This window comes from Geotrypetes seraphini, chromosome 1 (assembly GCF_902459505.1).
Source record: "Geotrypetes seraphini chromosome 1, aGeoSer1.1, whole genome shotgun sequence".
Taxonomy (NCBI): Eukaryota; Metazoa; Chordata; class Amphibia; order Gymnophiona; family Dermophiidae; genus Geotrypetes; species Geotrypetes seraphini.
Window position 1 is genome coordinate 533,789,648 of NC_047084.1, and position 6,943 is coordinate 533,796,590.

At 41.5% G+C, this 6,943-nt stretch overlaps 1 long non-coding RNA gene across 1 annotated transcript in view; it reads left to right on the plus strand.

Moving 5' to 3' along the window:
• Positions 1-6,636, plus strand: part of LOC117352564 — a 58,322-nt gene extending 51,686 nt beyond the window's left edge. The window contains exon 4 of the long non-coding RNA XR_004537723.1: positions 5,854-6,636. This is a non-coding gene — a long non-coding RNA (uncharacterized LOC117352564). The remainder of the gene's footprint in view (positions 1-5,853) is intronic.
• Positions 6,637-6,943: the final 307 nt, after the last annotated feature.

The window sequence follows — 6,943 nt, forward strand, 5'->3', positions numbered from 1 at the left end:
GAGATGCTAAAAACCACCTGGGGGAGGGAGGGAGAGATGGAAGGGAAGAAGACAGAGATGCCAGACCATAGGGGGAGTAAAGGGAAGAAGATGGGTGTCAGATCAACAGGGAGAGGGGGGAGGGAGAGGTGGAATGGAGAGGCAGACTGTTTCTGGTAGAGGCATAGACACAGAACAGATGCCCTATGGAAGAGGCAGAGAGAAGGCAAACAGTGGATGGAAGGAAGAGAATGACGAGAAGATGAGGAAAGCAGAAACCAGATAACAAAGGTAGAAAAAAATTATATTTCTTTTGTTTTCTTTTTTGGGTTTGTTTAGGGTTTTTTTTGCTATAGAATAAAGTAGTATTGTAGCTGTGTTGATAAACATTTATAAACAAAGCCCTGCTAGCTGAAGATCTCATCCTCTAGTTCAGCAGCCAGAGCTCTGATTTATAAAATTTCAATTGTACAGAATGTTGTTTCTTTTTATACATTATTAAAATAAGTTTAGTATAAAACTATTCGAGGCTTGTGCGGATGGGATCAGATGGTTTGTGGGGGCGGAGATGAGGAATGAGCTTGCAGGGATGGGGACCGAACCCTGTTACAACCAGGGCAAGGCTGCAGGAGGCATAACATGTCCTGTATGGAACTTGGACGTTTTCAGCTAGACCTGTTTTAGAAGCATCTAAGTGCCACAAAGTCACCCAAACTGTCCAGATGACCACTGGGGGTAAGTAAGCATGACTCCCTCACACTCCCCCAGTGGTCATTGACACACCTCCCTCCCCTCAAATTTCGGAATAAAACAGTACATGCCTGTCTGTAGAACATCAGTACCTGGTATGGGAAAGCTTAGTAGAGCAGTATACAGGTGTGTTAAGTAGCCTAGTGGATTGGTTAGTGAACCATAGAGAGGAGAACCCAGGCCCATAAGCCACTCTAACAACTCTATTTATGGTGGCAAGTGTGAAGCCACTAAAACCTTCCAAAACTCTACTCTACTGCCCTATAGGTGCCAACTGCAGGCATAAGAGCTATTGGAGTGGTAGGCAGGTGGGTAAAGTACCATACATATTCTTCTATACCACAAGTTTCGATAAGAATTCAATGCAGTTTACAAGATTTCTAATCAGTGGTCATGAACGATGAATTAAATGTTTGAAGTAGAAATGTTTTTGCATTTTGAATTATAGGCTTGAAGAGAAGAGATGAGTCTTTAGCATCCTCCTAAAGTTGTAATTTGTGTCCGATTGATGTAGGTGCTGTGGGAGGCCATTCCAAATTTTGGGGCCTTGGCATGCAAAAGTGGATTCGTAAAAATTCTTTTGGTGTACACGTAAAGGTGAAGGGAAAGCTAGCATAAAGCGTTTGTGTCGATCTTGAGTTGAAAAAAAGAGTTTGTAACAGTGTGTTTTGGAGGGCTCGGCATACATTATAAGGTACATATACTGTTGATATGTACATCTGGCACACTTTATGTGATGATCACAACAGTGCCATCCAAGGTGTCCCAGTGCTCTGTTAGAATGTCTGTGTGGCCAGTCTATTAGAATGCTAGTCCCTTCCACATCTAAATAGTATATTTTTGGACATTTTTAACTTAGATGTTCTGCCTGGAAAAGCTGAACATCCTGGCTGCCAGGATGTCCAAGTAGGAGATTTTCAAAATTCTGGACATCTAGCAGCCTCCACTGATCTATGCCTGAGAGGTTGTTGTAGTCGGTATCAAATGTCTAGTGTTCCCTGACATCTCACTCATATTTCTCAAACCCATTTGTCTCTGCCCCTCCCACTCTCTTTCCCCCTTCAGCTACGCATGTGTTGCCATTTAGAGATCTACCTGCTTGCATACCCTATTACCCATCAGCATAAATTGTTCTCAGTATTGCTTAAGTGAAAACAGTATCTGGGCACATTACCTGTGACATGTAATGTTATAATAGCTGTATATCCCCTGACAATTGTCATCTTGCTGCTGTTGATAACCTGTTTTTCAAAATATGACCTTCTCATGTTTGGATTCATAAACATTCTTAACATGTCCTCTCTGTCACATGTTACTTGTATCTGGGAAACAGCTGTTTGCACACTTTCCAAGGCCACAAAATGATTCTGCTGGCTGCATGGCCCTGGTCGCTAATGGCTACACCAGGGGTGCCCACACTTTTTGGGCTTGCGAGCTACTTTTAAAATGACCAAGTCAAAATGATCTACCAACAATAAAATTTAAAAAAAACACAAAGCACACTGTATGCATAGAATTGTTAATTATCATTCCTATTCCGGGGGTTTTTCAAAGAGGTCAAAGCAGATGACTCTATGCACTGTCACCTCAGTAACAACTATACAAAAATAGACAAATACCCACCCCCCTCCCTTTTTACTAAACCACAATAGCAGTTTTAAGCGCAGGGAGCTGCGCTGAATGCCCAGCGCTGCTCTCGACGCTCATAGGCTCCCTGTGCTAAAAACCGCTATTGCGGTTTAGTAAAAGGGGACCACAGTGTAAAATATAGACAGCAGATATAAATTCAGACACATTTTGATCACTAAATTGAAAATAAAATCATTTTCCTACCTTGTCTGGTGATTTCATGAGTCTCTGGTTGCACTTTCTTCTTCTGACTGTGCATCCAATCTTTCTTCCCTTCTTTTAGCCTGTATGCTTCCTCTCCTCCAGACCTCATTCCCTCTCCCAACTTTTCCTTCCTCTCTCCCTGCCCTTTCTTTCTCTCTGCCTCCCTTTCTTTTTTTTCTGTTTCTCTTCTTTCCTTCTGTCTCCCTGCCTGCCCTTTTTCTTTCTTTCTCCCTGCCCTCCCCCAAGCCACTGCCACTGCCATTGGGGATCAGGACCCAAACCGCCACCAATAACAGGCCCCAAACCACCACCAATAACAGGCCCGAAAGCCAACGCCACCCCAAGCTGTCCCTGCTTCGGCCGACCAGCACTCCTCTCCCCGACGTCGGCTCAAGATCGCGAACGACCTATTGGGGGAAATGCTGCCAGGTCCTGCCTTCGCGGAAACAGAAAGTAGGCAGGACCCAGCAGCAAGAAGATCAAATGCTTCTCTAACCTGTCTCCCGCCTTAGCCCGTAGCGAACGCTTGCTTCAGGGCTCTCGACATGTGCGCGCTGGCTTCCCTTCCCCCCCCCCCCGCCCCCAGACATAACTTCCGGTTTCAGAGGGACGAGAAGGGAAGCCGGCACGCACACGTTAGAGCCCGGAGCATAACTTCACTGCGGGCTGAAATCTCCAAGCCGGGTTTTTTTGGGGTTTTTTTTAATGTTCAGCGGCAGCAGCAGCAGCAGATGACAGCTGGGCGGACCGTCCAGCTAATAGGCCCTAGGGAGAACATTGGAGAGGAAGGCTGATCGGCCCGGTAGATCAGGACGGCAACACGAGTCTATCACGGAGCCCGGGATGGGCTTCGTGATCGACTCACGTTGCCTTCCTGAGCTACCGGTCGATCGCGATCAACGTATTGGGCACCCCTGGGCTACACAGTGCACTGCTCGGCCTCTTTGGCCTCTATGCTCTTTCAGTGACCTGCAATATAGTCTCAGGTCCAGATCAGTGATTGAGAAGCAAAGCCGGGCAGACTTCTACAATCTGTGCCCTAAAAATGACAAGGAAAAAGCAAGTATGAGTTTATCTTGTTGGGTAGACTGGATGGACCGTACAGGTCTTTTATCTGCTGTCATCTACTTCGTTACTATGTAACATAGTAGATGACAGCAGTAAATTTCTTTAGTGTCTGCTCTCAACTGCATTGTACATTCTCTTGCATTGTATCTTCGCTGTATATGTACAGTCTCTTGCATTGTAAACCGCTCTGAACTGTTTGTGGTATTGCGGTATACAAAAATAAAGTTGTTATTATTATTATTATTATTATAAAACAAATAAAAAATTGTAACTTGTAATGGAATACAAGGGGATGCTGAAAAGTTCTCAACCCATCTAGCCAACTTTCTAAATTCTGAGTGTTATTTTGCTGCTGTGGCTGAAAAGAGTTATCTTCTTTCATTAAATGCCAATTTGCAAAAACGAAATTCTATGTTTTGACATTGTTTCAGATCATTGATTGAACCATATCCACGTCATTCTCTTCTTGGTTGGGCTGAAAACTTTTCAGAACCCCCTTGTATACTTTCAATTGGATAACACTTCATATATTTAAATGGATTCCATTAAGCCTGTAAAGATAAATGCAATGTACCTTTAGATAGTCATAAATTCAAGCAATTTCAACTTGGTAATTCAGAATAAGCCTTTTTGAAGAGATATGCCTTTGAAAGCTTCCAGAAGGATAACTGAGCACACCTGAAATTCACAAGATGGAACCTGCCACATAAAAATATAGAACAACAGTATTCCTCTAGTTTAATTTGTTTAAATGGAATAACCTTCAATGGATTCTTGCCAGCGGAATGAAATGATTTTAATGGGCTATAAATATATAGTGTAGCAGCAAAAGGCAAGGGAATGCCACCATTCAAAGTTCTGTACACAAGTGCCCAAGTCTTAAATTGCACATGCCAATAAATGAAAAGCTAATCCGCTCCAGTTATAGATATGATAACATGAATGCTGATATATAGGGGCATAGCAATATATTTAAACTGGTTTGGGGCCCGTTGACATCTTTTATTACTTCATTATAGTTATTTCTATGTCTTAACTGTTTGTTTATTTCCACATGCACATCCAGGGAAAGGGGAGAGGGTGGGGGGACTATTTCTATCTTAGTTCTACACCTTTGAATATATACATCCAGGGTGGGTGGGAGGTGGGTGGGATTGCATTATTATTTTATATAAGGGAAGGTTATTGAATGAATATATGTATTTGTGCTTTTATTGATTAATCAGATATGTCTATAAAATGAATGTGCTTTTCTTGTTTTATTATATGTTTATATACTTGTTTATTGCACTGTTAATATTTGGAAAATCAATAAAGTTTTTATAAGAAAAGCTAATCCAATTTCATCAAAATAGGAGAAATATGAGCAAAACCTGATTTCCCGGATAATAGCCGAGCTGCAGAATTTTGTGCTTACCTGTAAAGTATGGAAAAAGTACATTAGTAGCCCTAAATAAAGGCCATTATGATAATTAAAATGTAATAAAAGCAGAGTCTCAATAGCTATCCAAATATTTTGGTAATCCAAAAAATCCATTCCACAAATGGAAGAGGGTCCCCGGTTTACACAGTCACTACACCTTGAGAGAGAAGGAGCAAAGAGCAGAAACAGAGCTTCTAAAGCTGCTGCACTTGTCCCACATGATAGCTGGAGTGGCAAACCAGCCCCCCACTACAACCTCTCAAAGAGAAAAGAAATGCTGAAAGACCAAGCCAAAGGAGCAAGAGGGGACCAGAGAAGAGTCTCAGGTAAACCTGCATGGATGAAGGGGAGAGTGTGGCGCAGTGGTTAAAACTACAGCCTCAGAATCTTGGGGTTGTGGGTTCAAACTCACGCTGCTCCTTATGACCCTGGGCAAGTCACTTAATCCCCTCCATTACCCCAGGTACATTAGATAGATTGTGAGCCCACCAGGACAGACAGGGAAAAATGCTTGCGTACCAGAATAAATTCATGTAAACTATTCTGAGCTCTTCTGGGAGAACAGTACAGAAAATGAAATAAAGAGGCCCAGTACCCAAGTTCCCACTAGCAGAGGAACCCTCTACTAACAACTTTGTATTTAAAGGCTCATTGAATCCAGAAAAAAAAGTGCTATTTCTGGGCAGAAACAGTAAGTCTTTAAAAAGGACTTTTATTAGGAACATGTATCAAAGAGAAACTATACAGAAACCTAAGTGCCGGAAATCATTTTTTTCTATTTTTCTTTTCTCTCATTATAGTTGCTATTAATTAAACAGTGTCCCACATTGCCTAAAGAATCCAAGTTAAGTAAACCCTTTGGTTCAGAACATATATTCCGGCCTGGATGCAAGGAATGTGCTGAGTGGAGTATTGAGCCACCAACCTCCAGCTCAAACTGGTCCCAATCCTGATCTCTCTACAAATCACCGGCCTGATACTCACCAGCCAAAATTTCCAGAGAAAAAAAGATAAACTAAGACAAGCCCTTGGGGCTCAGGAATGCCAGAATTCCTGCCCTGCCCCGAGAGATCTTCAAATTGGCACTGGAAAAAGCTCTGCAAAAAGCCTTAAGTGATGGTGCCATTGGGTGATGCCACCTTCCTACAATTCATTAGTGCATTTCTTGCTTCGGGAAAAGAGAAAGACCAAATAACTATTGCATAAAATCATTTTAACTCAGCAAATGGATATGCAAATTTCATCATTTTTTCTCAAAAAGTAAGCATTGTTCTGAATGTGGAATGTGTTAAAGATGTTGGCTGATTTGCTGAATGAAAGTTTCTTTTCTTGCCATGGAGCTTACAACATCTACGCACTTGAAAATTGATGCTTGGACTTGAAAACGAAATGTGGCCTTTCCTTCAGCCTAAGGTTCTGTGAAGAGCAGAGGAAATCTCCCCCACAGTATTCTGAGAACTGCAGCTGATTCCTCTAATGGTGATCATCCGTGCTGCTGACAGAGCAAACGAAGCCAACTTGCAGATTATTTGTTTTTGAATGGTCTCAGAACACACAGGCGTGCTTAAAATAAGAATTTACAATATAAATGATTTGTGCATTTTATTATTTTTTCCATTGTATTTTTATAAATGAGATTATACTATTTGAGAAAGTAAAAAATCCTTACTCAAACACAAACTTGCTCAAACATAAAAGTTGATACAGATACTCATATTTTTTTTTTCCTGGAAGCAGGAAATGTAATTAAAAATTAAAACACGATAAAGTTCTTCTTACACTAACCCTACACCAAAAAGAGAACAAGATTTTCAGTAATAAAAAGTAGGAACAGAAAGAAATACGATATAGGAAGGAGCAATTAAATGAAAATTCTTATCTAGCATCAAT